Consider the following 21,149-nt stretch of genomic DNA (forward strand, 5'->3'; position numbering starts at 1 on the left):
CTGTTACAGTGCACTGTGTTCAAGGGTACAGAGGATATGTATTTCTTTCCTCCTTTTAGCAGAACATTTCCCCTTTTGAGCATAGTTTTAGCATGCGTAACGAAACTGGAACACAGCGAGTCCCCAGAGCCATTGCTTTTGACCTACACAAAGAGCAGAGAATGTTCCACCGGTGGCCACTTTCCCAGGGCAGGAAAATGTAGAGATACACTGATTGTAATTGACTGCAAAAACAGCTGAAACAGGTGGGTTATGGGCCAGCTTTCTGTGTGCAACCTATTCAATAAAAAACAATGCACTTTCCTATCAGACCTGTGCAAAGTTGAAAAGGTGGTAGTGGTGCTGGAAATGTTTTGAATGCTGGAAGATTATCTTTTAATCATGTTTCAGATGCAAATTTAATGTGTTTTAAATCCACTGCTATGAGTTTGGTGTATCGTTTGACTTGGGTTTGGTCTGATGCACTTCTCGTTGGCATGCTGAGATCAGAAGAGCAGAGCATATGGAAGGATTTACTTCAGAAAAAAGATGTTTGTTGTCATAATAATGGAGCCAAAGCTCAGGGAAGTTAGAATAGGAGCAATAGGTTTCATGTTTGTTATTATAGAATTAAGGAACAGCGATGTTTCCCCTAAGTTAGAGTTATAAGATTAAAGACATTAACAAGATAATATACGAGGAACTGTTTTTGTTGAAGGAAAAGTGTGGTTTCAAAATATTTCTTACAGAGTTTTCATCTAAATGCTTTGTAATTTTTCAATATGTTGGAAGTATAAAACATACTGTCTAAGTCATTATATATATGGGGTAAATTCAAATGTGTAACTCGTTCTTCCCCTCCTCACCCAAACTGCATTTATTTGATTATAAATACAATAGAAACTGAGTTACAAGTTAAAATAGCTGTTTTCTAGATGAATATTTTTAAATGTATTTATTTTATTTTAATTTAAAGCATAATTACTCTAGAAGTGTCACAGAAATCATGTTAACGGGATTATTATTTGTTCAGTAATTAATAGGAGTTCTTATTTTATGAAAACTGCACTGTATAAATTATATGATCAGTAAGTCATGGCAACATATGTTTTTAGTAATTAACTTATTAAACTAAATTGATCATGTTCCAGCTTAATTTTTTGGTGTTAAGCAAACTGTTTTAAGCCAGTTAAATATAGTATATGTTCAAATGAGGGTGGCAAATGGTGTTTAGCACTGTCGCCGCACAGCAAGAAAGTTGCTGGTTTGAGTCCTGGCTGGGCCAGTTGACATTTCTGTGTGGAGTTTGCTTGTTCTCCCCGTGTTTGCATTTATTTCCTTCGCGTGCTCCGGTTCCCCCCACAGTCCAAAGACATGAATAGGTGAATCGGGTAAGCAAAATTGGCCGTATTGTATGGGTGTGTGTGTGTGTGAATGAGTGTATGGGTTTTTTCCAGTACTGGGTTGCGGCTGGAAGAGCATCCACTGCATAAAACATATGCCGGAATAGTTGGTGGTTCATTCCGCTGTAGCAACCCCTGATAACAAATGAGAAACTGAGCCAAAAAAAAATGAATGAATGAAGTTCAAATGACTCATAAGGTTAATTTGATTCAGCTTAAAATGTAAGGCAACCAGTATTTTTTACAGTGTGGTTTATATTTTTGAGGTAAAAATGCATTTGACTTTACATGAAACGTAAAAAGTATAAAATAACAGCTCCTACGCATTAATGTAACTTTTTTCACAAATCTTCTTTTTACTTTGTTTTACTTTGGTTGTATAACTTACTGCACTATTCTTGACGCTGCTCTGACTGAAATTATAACTAAAAGTTTTAAAAGTAAAATTCGTATGCAGGTCTAGCAGTGACAGCGTGTTCATCAACGTCTGAGACGACCAAGAAGGCGGAGTTTTATTACTTGGACAGAAATCAAACGTGATGTCCTGCACGACGCGTCAGGGTTTAACAATGAAAACTACAAGGTAAGATGTAATACAGATATAGCCTATCCTACAACATTTTTTTATGAAAGAGATGTTAAATAACCAACATAACATCCATTGATGCAGCGTTTTTGCTTATTTTGTTCAAATTGGGATGCATTTGTATCGAAAATATAGGCTGACTGTGACGAGGCTACAAGATATGTTTGGCTTTTTTCCCCAATAAAGAAATCGATAACCACTTTATAAAGAAAAGTCTGTTTGCCTTTCTAATTATTAGTAAAACGCCATAGATTATCTTAGTGTTCATCTACATTCTTTACATGGCTGTTTCCAGAAACATTTTTTCTCAGCTGTTTCTCAATTCCCATAGATATATGCTCAATTCCAAGAACACTGAGAATGAACTCTCTTGTGGAGACCGGTCTTGCCAAGTTACCTCGAAAGAACGAACTCGGGAGAAGAACGCGTCCTGTGAGAAATGAGATGCTGCGTTCTTCCTGATGATCACATGACCTTCACGCGTTTTTAATGGAAAAATATTTAAACATTACCACATTCATACACCGATTTATTGCTTTTCCCCTATTCAGTATATACAACATGCACAAAAACCTTACAAATATGCTTTGCACAACACTAATAAAACATATTTTAATATTAATTTCAGCAAATAAACCCCCTGAATGTGATCATGCCTTTATAAAGATTTTATGGTGATGTTTACATTCATCAGCTCATGTAGGGAAACTTCTGAGACAGATAAGTTATTTCTCTGAACTCTAATTATAAACCTATAAAATGTTGCACCTCCCACAGTTGTTGATTGGATATGGTTGTGGCCGGAAGTTAACAAGAATTATTTATATTATTTATTAAATTTTCCATTAATTGTATTTTATTCATCTCTACCCCCACCCCAACCCTAAACCCAACCATCACAGTACTGTAAAAACAGTAGTTGTACCAAGTATTATTTATGCTATCTATTAAATTACCCAATAAATTGTATTTTTAACACCTACCCCCAACCATAAACCCAACCGTCACAGTAATGTAAAAATATTAATTATTGTCATACAGTGTCATAAAAATATGCTACCATAATGATGTGCATATAGCATTTACGGCTTGCCACAAATCCGATCTAAACTTCATTGCTTCACACCTCCTTTATTCAGCCACTATGACTTCTGGGACTTCTTTAGCAAATTCAGATCTCAAGTCTGCATCCACGCATCCTTCATATCAAGAACACATCCGGGAGCTTTCACGCATCCTCCGTTCTTGCGCTCATGAGTTTTGGAACTGAACTTTGACGATTGATGATGATGTTTCTTGAGGACGCAAAACTGCTGCTAAATAACACAAATTGAGAAACTTTTTTGATACAGTGGCTAAGAGGAAATCCTTAAGTCCGGTGGACCAAACCAATCAGTTCTGGGGTGAATTGTAAGAATTTAAAACAATATTTAAAAAAAATTATATCCTATAAAACATCTAAATCTGTACCTTTATTCATTCATTTTCTTTTCGGCTTAGTCCCTTTATTAATCTAGGGTCACCACAGCAGAATGAACCGCCAACTTATCCAGCATTTGTTTTACACAGCAGATGCCCTTCCAGCTGCAACCCAACACTGGGAAATATGTACATTTATGTTTTTTTAATTAAATAATAAACCTTTAATTAAATATTATTAAAATATTTGTTTATTTAATTAATTATTTTACATACAGTTACTGTTAAAGCCCCGCTATGGAGAAAATTAAAAGAAATTTTACTTCTGAAACCCAACTATTGTAATCACATAATGGACATTTTATAAACTCCTCTTCACACTTTCTTTTTACATTTATTTATTTATTTAGTGAGTAACAATTTAACATTGTACAGTAACTCGGTCATTTTGGCCAGGCTTGAGGCGTGTTTCTTGTGACAGTCTGTGTATTGCATTATGGGTGTGCACAGCTTGCGGGATGTCTCAGTATTGTGTGTCGGATTCACTGGGGTCCCGTCTTATGTGTTGACCCGTGGACTGTTTTGCTTGTGCAGATAACACTACAGGAATGAAATCATATCCTTTGAGTAACATCTGGAAAGCTGCACAGCGGGACAAGAGATCGCACCCTTCCGCTCACTTTCCTTACATTGGAGCAGACAATCATATCGGCCTGTGTCTGAGATCAGGCCAAGGTTACAGTCCCTCACGCTGCAATAAAACTGCTTCCTCTGCTGTTTACACATCCATTGAGCTTCTTTTACCCATCATTGCAGGATTTTCCAATTCACAAAACTCTTTGTAATATACAAATATTATAAAACTGGTAATGCTGCAAAATGTAAAAGAATGTGCACATTTTAAGAACTAGTTTTACTTAGTAAAAACTTTGTTAGTTAAAACTTAGTTTAACTTAGCAGCTTGAACTTGGCAAAAATAACATGTTAGTCAGATGCAGGCAGGCCCGGATTGGCTAATCGGGAGGACCGGGAGAATTCCCGGTGGGCCGGTCCGTTTTTTTGGCTGCGAGGGCCGGTGTCCATAGCTCCAGAATCTGTTGCTCTCAGCAGTCACACTTTTTAAATTAATGTATTTATTTACTTGACCACAGTCTTCTTATTCAATATTTTACCGCAGCTCTGTTCTTTTGATCTATTTTCTCGCAGCCTCGTGTCCAAGATGCAGCCTGCAGGTTAATGGTCATATAACTGTTGTGGTCGAGTGGTTAGCAGGTTAGGTTTTGATGCCACCGACCCGGGTTTGATCCTCGTCTGAGTATTTATTTTTATTTTATTTTCATTTTTATTGTTAAGACATATAATACTGTTTTGGTTGTTGAACATTTGAAGTTCTAAACCAGCTGTTTTCTCAAAAAAAAAAAAAAAAAGATGTGATAGTGTAATTAGAAACTGAATTGGAAATGACCTTATTTCAATATTGTCAGTTGTGAACTGAGGTAGGCTGGTCTGAGGCTTGAAACTCCAGGGCTGAAAAGGAGTCCCACTCCGGCCCTGGATGCAGGGATGATTCTAAGATTGTCATTTAAGGGGGGCTCAGGTTGATCGCGGATTCTAAAGTGGGGACCGAAGAGAGGGGTGGTGGATAGTTTTGGGGGTTGATCGCAGACTCTAAAGTGAGGAGTCTTGTAGGGGGCTGAGGTTGGCGATCGTGGAAGTTCTACAGCCCCCCTAAAATAGGCCTAGCAGCGCCCATGGTTAGATGTTAAATAAGTCTCTGATGTCCCTTAAGTGTGTATGTAAAGTTTCAGCTCGGATACCACACAAACAATTATTCAAAAAAACTATTTTAGGCTTTGATCCAAATTGTGCTATTTTGGTGACTGTTGCTTTAAATTGGAATGAGCTTGTGCTCCCAGCCCTCCTTTCAAAAAGGGTGGAGCTGTAAACACCTGTGTGTCATCATAGCAGCAGGTTCACTCAGGGCTGTCTATGGCTGTTTCTCAATTCCAAGAATGCAGAGAACAGACTTGCGTTCTTGTGGAGACCGGTCTTGCCAGGTGTCCTCGAAAGAACGAACTCAGGGGACCGCGAGGGCAGAGAACGCGTTCTTTGAGAAATGGGATGCTGCGTTCTTCCTGATGGTCACATGACCTTCACGCGTTTTAAATGGAAATTATTTAAACATTACAGCACTCATACAACGATTTATTGTTGTCCCCCTTTTCAAAATATAATACTTTGCATAAAAACATTATAAATATACTCTGCACAATATAAATAAAACAAATTTTAATACGATTTTTAGCAAACACCCTTAATGTGTTTATTCCTTTATTAAGATATTCATGTTAATGTTTACTTTCACCGTTTCATTTAGGGAAACTCCTGAGGTAAATAAGTGATATCTCTGAACTTTAATAATAAATCTAAATAAAATGCAGCGCTTCCCACCTCCACTCGCAATGACTTCTGGGACTTCCAGAGCGAGTTTGGTGCTCAAGTCTGCATCAGTGCGTCCTTGATATCAAGATCACATCCGGGAAGTTTCACGCGTCCTCCGTACTTGCGGTCTTGAGTATTGGAACTGAACTTAGGCAGCTGATGATGACGTTTCACGAGAACACGAGGACGCAAGACCGCTGAAGAACGCATATTGAGAAACAGCCTATGTTAACGAGGGAGAGATCATCACTAATGGGCGGAGCTTTTTCCTTCTGATGACACGTACAATAGGAGAATGTCAGTCAAAGTGTTTTTAGACTGTTTTTATCAAGTGTGATTATATACTTTGATTAGGTGTGATCTTTGATCAAGTGTGATTATATATAAATTATATACATAATAGAACAATTAATTTTTACCACTAGATTCTGGCTATATTCAAACACTATTACCACATAAATGTTTTTAAACCAAGTATGCCTCATGCCTGCCTCATGCCCTAGGGGCTGGCTACAGTACAAGAACTAAACCCCGCTTCCTTCGGGTTAACGAACAAGACTTGAGCACAAATGAAAAATAAATAAATTACACCTGCAATAAAGGTGAGGCGGTCGCGCAGTGGGCTGCACGTTTGCCTCACAGCAAGAAGGTTGCCGGTTCGAGCCTCGGCTGGGTCAGTTGGCATTTCTGTGTGGAGTTTGCATGTTCTCCTCGTGTTCGCGTGGGTTTCCTCTGGGTGCTTTGGTTTCCCCCACAGACCAAAGACATGTGTTACAGGTGAATTGGATATGCTAAAATTGACTGTAATGTGTGAATAAGTGTGTGTGGATGTTTCCCAATGATGGGTTGCCGCTGGAAGGGCATCAGCTGTATAAAACATATGCTGGATTAGTTGGCGGTTCATTCCGCTGTGGCGACCCCAGATTAATAAAGGGACTAATCGTGTATTATTACGTGTTTTTAAATGTAAGTAATTATATTTATTTTAGTGAGCCTTTGTTACAGTGCAGATATGGAAGGTCAAATGAGAAGTTCAGGAGTTGATTTGACGTACAAGCGTTTGGTTGGAAGCTTGATTCCGTGGCTCCGCCTCTGGCTCCATCAGGCAGTCCTTCTGTGCATGCTCAAGCTCCAATTTCAGCAGTTTTTTGTGACAGTTTGTTTCCGTCATGAGGTGTTTTTCTTTTAATGGAAAAAGTCTTCCATATTTACAGTATATGGTTTAAAGCCCTTATAAAAACGATTTTGCATAATAGGTCCCGTAGTCTTTTGTGTATCAAGCTTCTTATATAGGTTATAGGTAAACACTTTCCTTTTGTTTCTCTCAGTGTTTCCTTCTTATAATTCAAGAGTTCACACTTAGCTGATGATTTACAAAGCTTATTTGGCATGATGTCCCGGGAGAGAGCCCCGAGCTCAAGGGCTCCTCGAGCCCGGGGCTTCCTCCCGTTGGCAGAGCAAGAAGGGAGCCTGAGCTCGGTGGATCTCAGAACTCCCCTGCCGCTGTAGCTAAGGGAACGTAAGGAATTAGACAGGCTTGATTGTTAAGTATGTTGAATGTCTTTGGATGGTGGGAGGAAACCGGAGAACCCGGGGAAAACCCACGCGGACACGGGAAGGACATACAAACTCCCCACAGAAACACTCACCGGTCCTATCGAACTAGGACCGGCAGTATTCTTGCTGTGTGGTTCACAGTGCTAACCACTGGACCGCCGTGCCGCCCAATCGCAGGTAAAGGAGGAGAATAGGGGAGGAGGGGGGTTTCTTCCAAACGAAGATAAAGTGAACTGAAAACTTAGGCTATTTATGGTGCCTTAGGGCTCATATGATTGGAAGATTAGTGATTAGCAAATGCGAGACTGGACGTGATAAATCATAAGCACGTGATCCTCTCGAAAATAGTTTATGAATAAACTTCACTTAGAGAGCCCAGTGGTTAGTGAGGTCAAAAAAGGCAGAGCTAAAAAACATAAGAAATGCAGCAAATTTTGAGAAATGCCGCCACAAAGTCATTTTACTCCACAAAAATCAGAAAAATGTCCTGCGAAATCCTGAAGGGGCTATTTAAGCAAGCTGTGAATGTTTCAAATCCCAAAGGGACCTGCAGGCTTGTCTGAAAATATTCATTTATGTCTGCCATGTTTATCAGTGTTACTCTTCCCGAGGCCCGCCATGACCTCTGTGTTTTAATTGGTCAATTCCTGCCTTCACAACAGTAGCTGATGTGTTGTTGCAAAATGCTTTGATTTGCAAATCAATCTGTCGCCACAGCTGCCGAAGAGGGTTTTGGGTTCATTCGAGTTGCCTGGTAGGGATCCAGGGTTGCTGTGTGTGGGTTCAGTCAGGGCTGATATCAGCAGGGGATTCTGGGAAGCCTGTTGCTATGCGACTGGCCTGCTGGAGTCTAGATCCAGCTTGAACATAACAAGCTATAATGGTCACTGTAGGAGGCATGTCTGTGGTCAAAGAATCCATTTATTAGTGCATACTTGCAAGAAAGTGGACTGGAAGATTGGAGGGCGTAGCTGACCTACCTCATGCTTCTGCAGACTTTGAAACGGGTGCAAAGGCGTCCAATATTTCTCTCATGTGTGTGCAAAGATGAATAAAACAATAGGAGACAGTGATCGTCTGACGTGATCATGAACTTACGCATGTGAGATGTAATAAGTTGATTAAAGCGTTGAATGCATAGACAAAAATAAAAATAGTATAAAAATAATTTTTATCATTATATTCTTACCCTTGTCGTATACTTGTTTGCAATGAATAAATCAACAAAATGAATAAAATCAACAAAACAATGAATAAATCAACAAATGAACAAAAATCAATGAATAAAATCAACAAAACAAAACAAAATAAATAAAAATAAAGCAAAATAAAATAAAATAAATATAATGAATAAAATAAATAAATAAAATAAAGCAAAATAAAATAAATTCAAATAATACAATAAATAAAAAACATAAATAAAATAAATTAAAATAAGGCAAAATAAAATATTCAATGAATAAAATAAAATAAACAAAACAAAATAAATAAAATAAAATAAAGCAAAATAAAATAAATTCAATGAAAATGATGAATAAATAAAACAGAACAAAATAAATACAATAAAATAAAGCAAAATAAAGTAAAATAAAATAAAAAACAAAGCAAAATAAATAAAATCCATACAATAAATGAACTATAACAAAATAAAATTAATTAAATTAAAATTAAATAACATTTATAAAACATTTTTTGTATTAAAATGGGAAAATAAAATAAAAAAGGAACACTAATAAAATATAAAAAAAATTCTAATTATGTTTTAAATAATATTTTTAAAATGTAAGGATAAATCATAGCTTGAAGGGAAAATTCAATCAAAACTAAACATAATTTTGAATAAAGAATATTTGAATAACTCTTATGCCATATCTATATTAGCTTATTTCAACTTTCATTTAACAAATAATATTATTTTTGCATAATTTAAAAATATCTTATATTAACACTGAGAAATTTAGCAAAATGTCTAATCCACACTTTAATTAAATTCAAAATGATTGTATTTCATTCTGCAAAATATCCTTTGTGTTAAATGAGAAAAAAATTAGGAGAAAAATAATGAGTGAAAAAAACTTTGTACTTTAGATTTTTGAAAAACTTGGTGTGACTTCATAAAAAAAAATTATTAATAAAAATTAAACAATAAAAACAGCATTTCAGGCCCACAAATTGTTGTTGGCATGTAAATTCAAAGCGAAAATGCATAAAAAGTTTTTCATTTTAGCTAAAACAATGTTGTATTTACAAATCCTTAATTATCTAAAATATCCTAACACTTTCCAAAACATCAGCTCACCATCACTTTTATGTCTTATTTACTACGCAATTACTTAATAACTGTTAATTTGTATGTCACAGATAGTTTCAAAATTTTTTGAGAAGGATTTATCTTTAAGATATTTAGGAAACTGTCTCCTTTGTTATGTTTTACATGAAAGAGGAAGATTTGATGTGTTTCTTCAGTCAAGACATTTCTTCATTCAAGCATAAGGTCAGTGGTTTTAAAGAACACTTCAACCTGTCAAGATCTTCTTTTAGCTTTGATAATGTGATGCGTCATGAAGAGTGTTTGCAGTGGTTTCCTTGCTTGTCCTCAGGATTCACTGAGCTCATGTGATCTGTAATCCTGCAGGCCGAGCTCTGCTCAGTATGGAGCCTCTATAGTACGACATCAAAAAAAAGTGGCCAGTCAAAACAGCCACAGATGTTCATCCTATAACTCTGAAGAGGTGGACACAATGCTTACTCAATACAATAGTAACCTTCAAACTGTTGAGTATTGAACATTGAAGCCTGTTGACCATTAGACTTCCTCTCTCTCAATTTCTGTCAGTGTTGAGAAAAAAAAATCTGATATTCTGTATGAATGAGTCTATAATTGTAGCCACATTTTGTGTCCAGGGTTATTATCTCTTTCAGGTTTTATTCAGATGGTTATATTTTTAAATCTATTAATAATTTGATGTTCATTGTCATCGATCATAAGATGTTACAGGCCATAACAATATCCTTTTTTTCAGGGGGAAAGTGGTTTTATAGCTTAAAATCATGATTCCTTGTTTACTAAATCATGATAATTTCATGAACAAGAGATTTTAATTTACGTTTATTTTGGTAATATTTAATTTCTTTATAAGTGCCGTCTGAAATTTTCCTCTAAAATTAGCATTTTTCTCAGGCTGTTGTGTGTAGTTTCAGCAATTTTACTCTTAGTGCAAAGAAAAGGTTATTTTCATTGCCTTAATAGTGAAATAACTTAACATAAACAGGAGGCAGAGAAATACACAAATTTTAGAGGAAAATTTCTAGACGCCACTTTAAGGTTTTTGTATCTGAGCGCTTCATTTATGAAAGCCTCAAATGTAAATTTCATTTAATTAACATTTAGTTGTTTAGTAATGGCTTTGATCTCATAAAAATGGCTGTCCATGAATCTTGCATCAATTCTTTGTGTGCGTTCTGTAATTCAGTGGTCCTCAACCACCGGTACCTATCTGTGGATCAATTGGTATCGGGGTGCACAAGATTTCATTAATTATTTCAGTTTGATTTATTATCTGAGTCTGAACAATCTTTTATTTTGAAAAATCTTTTATTTTGAAAAATTACCTTATCCTCTCGCTTACATCTTGGTCACTTGAGCGCCCAAATTAAACTTACAAGCAGCAAAACGAGTAAGACAGAGACGTCTTTGGAAAGTTTCTTTGCAAAGGGGAAAAGGCCCTCTGAAGGAGCCATGAACTGCCAAGGAATGGATCCGCAACCCATTTGTCAACAAATTAGGTGAACCAGCATGTCAGCGGTCCGTTCTTCATACGTGGATCTCTAAATTGGCTGGATTTGGTTATTGGCGATTTGACACGATCTACGATTGTTTTGTTCTTCAAAACTCATCCTGGAGTTGTTGTCATAGCAATAGTTCTGGTAGCTCAAACCTGCTCAGGAGCCGGTTCATTTCGTATAAACAAGTTTAAAAATATATATATTAATAAAACTGGTAACACTTTACAATAAGGTTCATTGGTTAATGCATTTACTAACATGAACTAATCATGAACAACACATGTACAGCATTTATTAATCATAATTAAACATTTACTATTGCATTAATAACATCCAAGTCCATGCTTGTTAACATTAGTTAATGCACCATGAGTTAACATGAACCAACAATGCACTACTGTATTTTCATTAACTAACGTTAACTAACATGAACAAATACTGTAGTAGATGTATTGTTCATTGTTTGTTCATGTTTGTAAATGCATTAATTAACATTAACTAATGAACCTTATTGTAAAGTGTGACCATAAAACTTATGCAATCCACCGTGTGGTTTAAAGAGAAATTAATTGATTGATTAATTGATTAATTGAAATTTAATTGATATGAACTTGTTAGATACAAACACGTACAATCACTTTGTTACAATTTGTGTATGATAATGAACATCCACAATATTTCACTTTTTTTGTAAGGAATAATACATTTATGCAGTCAAGCACGTTTTGACAGTTAATATGACGGTGATTTGATGTTTCACAAAAGTTGCAGACACCTTTACCAACATCAAAATGCTTTTGTGATGCTAAATTAGTTTAAACATCCACTTATTCTTTACACTGATTAAGAAACCGGCTACTATAATGCTACTATGACTACTTAAGAAAATCCGCTCTAACTGTAAAACTAAATAAATCACTAAATACTCTTGGCACATGAAAGTGTAAAGCCTGCAGCTCACAACAAAGTTGAAAAGTTATTGCGCATTATATTTAACAAACTGTTTCCATTGCTTGTTGCATTGCTAATCATAATTTCAGGGATCAATAGATCTGTCCAGCACCTGCAGAGATCTCAGATCAGTTCATCCAGACATTTTAATCTGATTTGCAAACTTTTTGAAGAACCAAATTAGCCAGAGACCAGTTATCAACATTAAAAAACTCAGGATCTGCCAAATCATCTTAGATAATTTAAGTGAGGTATGAAGAACGGACCCCTGTACAAGAAGATCAACTGCTGAAGATCAAATAACGGCGGCCTTTTAGGGGCCATACACATATCGCATCTTTTCTAGAGTTTGTGCAAGTTTGTTATTTTCAATGGATGTGCAAGTGCAAGCAGCATAACATGATCACATTTTCCAGACGTACACAAGTGAATATATACAGAGAGCGCACCGCGAGTCATGTGATAAGAACTGACCAATCAGCCTCAGCTTGTAAGGAATATTCACATTTCGGTAGACTTATTTTCTCAGACAAACACAGATCACCCACCTGCAGTGCTTTTTGTAGTTTCCTCCATAAATTAAACTTGTATTAGAGTGACAGCAATGTTTTGTCATCCTCTAAGAAAACCATTAATGGTCACCGAGCAACCTACGAACCACTGCACCACACCCGCCCCACCTGCGGTAAAATGGGCTATATATTCACACAGACTTTTAATCTTTAACCAGGGAGCCCAAGGGCTTCTGGTGAACTCTCTATTACAAAACTGTCATGTTTAAGGTCTGATTTCTTAAAAAAATAAATAAAATAAAAAACAGCGATCTTCACTGCCTGAGAGATATACAATATGAAGTGGGTCTCAGATCGGACAAGAAGCACTGCATTAAAGTCCATTTCCCCCTGTTTTTGCGCTAGTCTGTTGCCACTGACGGCGCTAGCACTTACAAAGGTCTTTCATCTTGTTTTACTCTTGAACATCTAAATGAATTCTTAAGTCTATATAACTGATTGTACAGTAATTACATTACAACATCGATGCTGTAAAAACAACTTTGTGAAATTGAAAATAGTCGCATTAAAATTTCACAGGAAGTTTATCATTGGCTTTAAAACTTTAGTTGTGCATAGAGCCCATTGCCAATCGTTGACCGGTCTGCTGTGATAAAAGGTTGGGGACCACTACTGTATATCTAATATTTTCATCTAAAAAGTTCTCAAACCAAAGAAGTATTTTAAATTGGTAATTTTGTCAGCGCCATGTACTGTTTTCTTAGCATTTATGCTAGTAAAAGGGAGTTTTGGATAAAAGTACAACTCAGAATAGTCAAAATAGTACAATTATTCAGTTTTGTTATGGTCAGTCCCTTGGTTCTAATGTGACAGATTTGACTAATAATACGTTAAAAACATTCACAGTTTTCAATAAGGTTTCATTAGTTAATGTAGGCAGCAAGTTGGCTCAGTGGTTAGCATTGTCGCCTCACAGCCAGAAGTTCGCTGGAATGGCATCCACTGCATAAAACATATGCTGGAATAGTTGGCGGTTCATTCCACTGTGGCGACCTCTGATAAATAAGGAACCAAGCCAAAGGAAAATGAATGGTTAATGTATTTACTAACATTAACTAAATATGAACAGTACTTGTATAGCATTTATTAATATAGTTCAACCTTTACTATACCTTATTAAAATCCAAATTCATGCCTGTTAATATTAGTTAATGCACCGTAAGTTAATATGAACTAACATTTACTAACCACATGAACAAATACTGTAAATATATTGTTTATTGTTTGTTTATAGTAAAGGCATTAAATAACATTAACCTATGCAACCTTATTGTAAAGCGTTACTAGAAAATCCGTTATTAGTCTTTTGTGTTCTTCATAGAATTACTAAAAATCAAATATGTTTTCAATAAGATGCCGGAAAATTTTTTTAGTGAACTGTTTGTTTTTCTTAACTCTCTGAAATGCAACATGCATCAGCAATTGTAGAAGCAATCATATAAATGTAATGGAAACTTGTGTTTTAGGTTGAATACTGCTGTTCAGCCCCAGTTTTCAGCAACACTGTGAATCTTCCCATTTGGGAAGAGATAAACCCGGCAGGGAGATCTTTGGAATTCTGTTTAGAATTCCTGTTAGATATAGTTTGAGGAACATCGGCTCAGATAAGAGAATGGGCCTGTAGGAGGTAAAGCTCATTCCCAGAACCCGTATTTTTTGAACATGCCACATTACACGTATCTGGTACGGAATGGATTTTAAAAGTATAGTGGGTAAAGTGTCTGTTCAGAGACAAGACCAGATAAGGTGTGTGTGTGTGTGTGTTTGTTTGTTTGTGTGTATGCACGCACAGGGTCAGCGCTATACATTCAGGGGCCCTAAGAAGAAGAATTTTGGGGCTCTACCTTGCTTTGAATAGTGGAGTACTGCCATTGCAAACCAGCCCATAGTGGTTTTATTGCTTATTAAATACAATCATTTGTTAATTAACTTTCTTTTTCTTTTTTTCTTTTTTTCTTTTTGCCACAGCTAAATGAACCACCAACTTATCCAGCATATGTTTTATGCAGCGGATGCTCTTACAGCCACAACGCAACACTGGGAAATACACATACAGCCAATTTAGCTTTTTCAATTCACCTGTACCGGATGTCTTTGGATTGTGGGGAAAATCGGCCGGATGAAACCCATGCAAACCTGAGGAGAACATGAAAAACTCCACACAGAAATGCCAACTGACCCAACCAAAGCTTGAACCTGCAACCTTCTTGCTGTGAGGCAATCGTGCTACCCACTGAATAAAACTTAAAAGTAAAGCTTAAAGATGTGTCACATTTCAATTACTTAAAAACTGTCTGAATGATTTGAACATTTTAAAACAGCACTGTTCTTGTCAACTAGCAGCTTCAAAAATTAAGAATTAAACAATCTTTGATGAAGGGATCAGACATTGCTACTTTTGCGTCCCTCTAGATTGTTTAAAACATTTTCTATTAAATTAGCAAACAGATTGAAGATTCTATAAAACAGTTTAGGTTGAGAAATTCCATAAACAAAAACCCTGCAATGAAACAACAGTGAACAATAATTGGCCAAAAGTGAAAATGCTACATTTTATACTCTGCCGGAGTTTGTAGGGGCCCCTATTGGCAGCGAGGCCCTAAGCAGCCGCTTGGTTCGCTTTTAGGGAGGGCCGGCTCTGCTTGTGCATTTTTTTGTCATATGAAGTCAAAGATTTGTATAATAAACTGTGTTTGACTGTTATAAGTAAATTGTGATTTATGAGTAAGAAATATGTAAATGTGTGTAAATTTATATTTATTCAGTTTAAAAATTACTTTCGGTAATATTATTGACTAATATGAAAATGCTCACCAGATTTATTTACAACAGTTGAGACTTGCTTCTACAGAGAGACTTGCTTTGTTAACCAAATAAGTGGATCTTATTGGATATGCATTGTAAACATTAAATACAAGTTGAAAAGGTTTTATTTTTTATTTCATATATCAAGGTTTTAATAATGATTCTCTCTAAATCATTCCGCATAATTCTGCAGAATTTTTTTTACAAACTTCTCTGCAGATACAGTATAGCAAAAAATTGTCCGCAGATTCTGTCTGGCCTTTCTTTTGAGTACATTGCGCAGTCCACATTTTTCAAAAGGCTTATAAACCAAACAGAATAAGTATTTTTGAGAACATAAAAGAGAAAGTTTCCTTTTAGGGGAAGGTAACATGTATGGTTGGTGTAGGGCAATGGTAAATAAGTGAAGTTTTACAAACTAATTTCAAAAGAAGCATGTGATAGGATGGAATGCAGTTTACATATTCTTCCCGTGTTCACGTGGGTTTCCCCCGAGTCCCCCGGTTTTCTCCCACAGACTAAAGACATGTAGGCTAACGCAAGTTAAAGCAGGGGTGGGCAAACTCGGTCCTGGAGAGCCGGTGTCCTGCATAGTTTAGCTCCAACACTAATCAAACACACACTAATCAGTGTCTTCAAGATCACTAGAAATCTATAAACAAGTGTGTTTGATCAGAGTTGGAGCTAAACTGTGCAGGTCACCGGCCCTCCAGGCCCGAGTTTGCCCACCCCTGAGTCACAGTTAAAGTCACAGTTAAAGTCACAGTTGGCGGTCTATTCTTGGGAAGTTATCGAGAACTACCTGATCTCGTATTCCTCCTAAATGCTCATTGACCAGGCGGGAGCCTTGGGCTCATCTATCTCCGAGCTCTCTCCTGGAACAGCATGCCAAACCTGCTAAAATAGTCAAGCATTATTTAAGTGTGAACATTTGAAAGTGTGCAGTTTAATAAACATTATGCCTAACATTGTGTAGCCACAATTCCCAAAAACAAACTTGTGTATGTGTAGCAGTAGAGGAGAGTGATCATGAGGGAGGAGCCTGTCGATTCTGTGACAATCATTGGAAAAGCATGACAACAATAAAAAAAGCTTTAAAAATGTACTCCTTAATGAAAAACGGTTGATCAGATGCAGTGTATTTCCTTTTATATAACATTAAATTCATCACCGTTTGTTAAATTAATGCATCTTTGGGTCTAAAGGCAGATTTTAAATGTATAATGAGGTTTAAAGGGACAGTTCACCCAAAATCTGTTACGCACTGTTCCCTTGTCACAAACCTGGGGCCTCATGTACGAAGACTTGCGTGGAAATCTTACTAAAACATTGCGTACGCACAAAGCTGTAAATGTGCGTACGCAGAAAAAATTTTAGATGTATGAAACACCGTACGCCGAATCTCACGCATATTCTTTTGTACATCCGAATGAACGTGAAACTGAGCGCAACATGCACGAGCACAAAACCCCTCCCTGCCTCCTCCCCCGTATGAATATGCTAATGACTATGCTAATGGCAAAACCCAACGAAAAAGCAATGGCAAAATCAAGCAAAAAGAGAAACTTTGAACAAAATGTGAATTGGAGGTGCTGCTTTCGGAGGTAGACCGGAGAAAAGCGGTGTTATTTGCAAGTTTGTTCTCCGGAATTAACAACAAAAGAAAAAATCAGAGTGGGAGAGTTTAGCTGATGCGGTTAACACAGTTGGGTCTGAACATCGCACTGAGTGCATTAAAAAAGGAAATAGTGTGGTTTATATCTGTAAAATGTTGCAGTACTGACACGTTCGAGCATAAACTCGGCTCGAATCCAGCGTCTGATGAACTCTTTCTTCTTTTTTTTCCCGCTACATATCAGATTTTGCCCACTATTTATCACGAGAAAGACAAGTAGGAATCATTAATAAGTTTGTGCATCATATTTTATTTGCACATTTATTGAATGGAAATGTTTCTTATTCACGCATGCAAATTCATCTTCAGATAGTGTCTTTATAACAATGTGCGTGCGGTAGATAGCTCAGATTACATTGGGAAAACAGGCGACCGCTGCAAATTGTGCTTTAATGTTTAGCTGGTCAAATGTATGGTATGGAAACCTTACATACCTACTAGATGAACCCGTCTCATACAGCTGCCATTGCAAGGCTCAGACACTTTGTAGAGAGGAATTTAATACAACTGCCTCTAGGAGTCGCCAATGGAAATAAAACAGACACGCACAAAAAATGTGAGTACGCCAGCCAGAAACCTGCCGTGAAGCTGCGCACATTCCCACGTTCAGTTCATTGTTAGTAAATCCAAACGTGAGCGATTCTGAGCGTGAAACCTGGCGTACGCAAAGTTTTTGTGCGTACGCAGTGTTGATACATGAGGCCCCTGGTAAATTCTTCTGTTGAACACAAAAGATATTTTGAAGAGTGTTGGAAACTAGTATCCAAGGACTTCTGTAGTATTTGTTTTTTCCTACTATAGAAGTTTCCAACATACCTCCAAATATATATTTTTTGGTGCTCAGCTGGAAAAAAGAAACTCATGTTAGTTTGGAACCACTTAAGGCTGAGTAAACAAAGAGTACATTTTTATCTTGTGTGAACTGTCCCTTTAAATTTGAACTCTATTTGTAGGCCGAACCACACAGATCCTACAACATTATAAGGCTGTCAGTGAGAAGCCTGTTATGTCCTGAATGAACAAAGTTCTCCAAACTCTTTCCGTCAGCTTTTTTTGTTTTCAGCTGATCAATTTCAATACATGTCAAGCGATGAAAAAGTGCTTCTTTCCTGCTGGAGAGGAGCGAGAGGATTTGACGTATGAGCGTCATAGGTAATGCGTTTAATCCAGTTTTATTCAAAGAAGATATATCTATGTGTTTTTATTTTTAAGAGCCTAGGTCTAGAGAACAATAGCTCCGTGAACACCCTTTAATGACTTTCAAACACGTACTTCCACACGCTGCAGGGGGGAGATAACACGGCTCTATCATAGCTCAGAGGAAAGGGAAGCAATAAGTCATTCACCAACCTTTTCTTCTTAGTGCTTGTAAACAAACCACTTACGGTCGTACTTGTGTTTAACCCCTGCAACCTAGAAGATTGAGATTTATTGGAAACACCAAAAAGGATTTTGGGGTAATTTAGGTGAAGTTCACTGAGATAGTCACACCTCGAGTCAGTGGCATTTCAAGAATGACAAATTTAGCCCCATTACAAAAGCGTTTTCTATTTGTGGAACACAAAGCTTCTTTGAAGTCATTCACCACCCTTTTTTTTTTTTTTTACAGCTTGTAAAGAAACCACAGTAGTACTAGGGGTGTATATCCGGTATCTCATCATGATATGATATGATATGATGTTGATACTCTTAGGCAGCAAAATTGATTAAAATTCTGGGATACAATTCCAATTTAATTTGATTCAGTGGAATATTGATCCATGAATCAGTTTTAAGAAATGTGCCTATTTTACAGAACCAGTGACCTTTTTATGAACTCAAATGTACAGTTGAAGACAGGATTATTGGCCCCCCTGAATTATTGACTTTTGTGTGAATTTTTTGCCCAATTTCTGTTTAATAGAGAGAAGATTTTTTCAACACATTTCTAAACATAATAGTTTTAATAATTCATTTCTAATCACTGATTTATTTAATCTTTTCCATGATGACAGTAAATAATATTTGACTAGATATTTATCAAGACACATTTATACAGCTTAAAGTGACATTGAAAAGGCTTAACTAGGTTAATTAGGTTAACTAGGCAGGTTAGGGTAATTAGGCAGGTTATTTTATAACGATGGTTTGTTCTGTAGACTATTTAAAAAAAATTAGCTTAAAGGGACTAATAATTTTGACCTTAAAATGGCTTTTAAAATTTTTTAAACTGCTTTTATTCTAGCCAAAATAAAACAAATAAGACTTTATCCAGAAAAAAAATATTATCAGACATACTGTGAAATGTTTCTTGATCTGTTTAACATCATTTGAGAAGTATTTAAAAAGAATTAAAAAAAATTCAAAGGAGGACTAAAAATTCTGACTTCAAATGTATATAAAATAAACACTAAATTGATCTGTGTGAAAATTGCATTTACAACAAAAAATACACTTTTTAAAAATAATATAAAAAATAATAATAGAGTCATCAAGTCAAAAATAAATAATAAATTATTCTTAAAGTCAGAATAAACCAGAAGTTGCTGAGACTTTTGTTTCGATATGTTGTTCAGGAATATTAGGTAGGAGGCGGGTCTTCTTTTTGTGCATCATTCCATCATAGCAAACTAACAGTAAGAGGGGCATGGTTAGGGATGTTGTGCTGAAGCAACAAACTCATTTCATCAGAGAAGGGCCACCACTTCACACACGAAAGCAAATGGTCAGACTTTGCTTGATAACCAAAACAAACGTTTTTTTTTTTGCTAATTAACTTCCGTGGTTAATTGTTCATCTAAATAATAATAAGCGCTAGTGAAATAAACAGTGTAAATTTTAAATTACCTCAGACTTTAAATGAGTAATATCAACTCTATCTCACTGCAATTCATAAGTTTTTGATTTAGTAGCTAATTAATTAGTATGAATTTGTATAATCTCATTCACACAATTTAGTTCAATTTGCTTATCCCCCAATGACGGTTGGGCTTAGAGGTCGGGTTTGGTGCTACTCCTCTTTTTAAAATCATACATTTTCGTACACCTGAATTAGTTTGAACTTGTATAAATTACCCACTGAAATAAAACATTTCATGGTGAGATCAGGCTGTTATTACTGTAAATTGGCTGCAAAAGCTGCTTTGTTGTTGCGACTGAAAAATTGCAGTGTTGGAGTAATGCATTACAAGTTACGTAATATTATTACTTTTTTAAGAAACAAGTAAAGTAACACATTACTGAAAAAATTAAATGATAATATTTGAATTACTTTCTAAAAAATGTAGTGCGAGTTACTTTTTAGCAGAATTAATTTGCTTTTAAAAAATAAATTGCTGAATTAAAATAAACGTTGAATCATCGACTCAGTGAGAGAATTTTTGCCCTGCAGAAACAAACAGAAACCACGATGGCAGAGCCTTACATTTCTGCACTAGAAGTATTCTCATCATTGTTAATGCATGGAGAAAAGTAAACGGGGCTGAGTGTGTTGTTAATTGCAGAGCTTATATAGTTAAAAGACAGTGTTGGTGTTCTGTTTTTCTGTTCTGTATCTCAATACTTTATGGAAATATCTGATTAATAAAATTGCTAGTGAATTGATTGATATACCAATCCATATTGATGTATATTGTTAAACCTGTATATTTACTGTATATTTTTATTAATGGTTATGCAGTGTGCTGTTAATTGCAGAGCTTCTCTATAAAAAAAGAAGAAGAAAAGTAAGTAAAAGTATTGCAAAAGTAACTCAAAAGTAAGAAAATAGATAACTTTTCCTAAAAAGTAACTAAATAACGCAACTAGTTACTTTTTCGGGGAGTAACTCAATATTGTAATGCATTACTTTCAAAAATAACTTTCCCAAACACTGAAAAACTGTTATAGAGGTATCAATACTTTATGGAAACAATTAACAAAAATAATATTGCTAGTGAATCGATTGATATACAGTAACAATCCATATTGATGTATTGATAAACCTGCATATTCAC

The 21,149-nt window shown here is 36.0% G+C and overlaps 1 protein-coding gene and 1 long non-coding RNA gene across 2 annotated transcripts in view; one reads left to right on the forward strand and one right to left on the reverse strand.

Annotated features, from left to right (window-relative positions):
* The window catches only part of hpca (hippocalcin), an 802,490-nt gene that overhangs the window by 246,199 nt on the left and 535,142 nt on the right, over positions 1–21,149 (reverse strand). The window lies entirely within an intron of this gene.
* Positions 113–16,603, forward strand: LOC141379138 (uncharacterized). Its single transcript, XR_015517019.1, has 3 exons — positions 113–245; positions 1,840–1,965; positions 14,664–16,603. It is a non-coding gene; the product is annotated as an uncharacterized LOC141379138 (long non-coding RNA).

Source organism: Danio rerio, chromosome 19 (genome assembly GCF_052040795.2).
Source record: "Danio rerio strain M-AB ecotype USA chromosome 19, GRCz13ab, whole genome shotgun sequence".
In the NCBI taxonomy this organism is placed as follows: domain Eukaryota; kingdom Metazoa; phylum Chordata; class Actinopteri; order Cypriniformes; family Danionidae; genus Danio; species Danio rerio.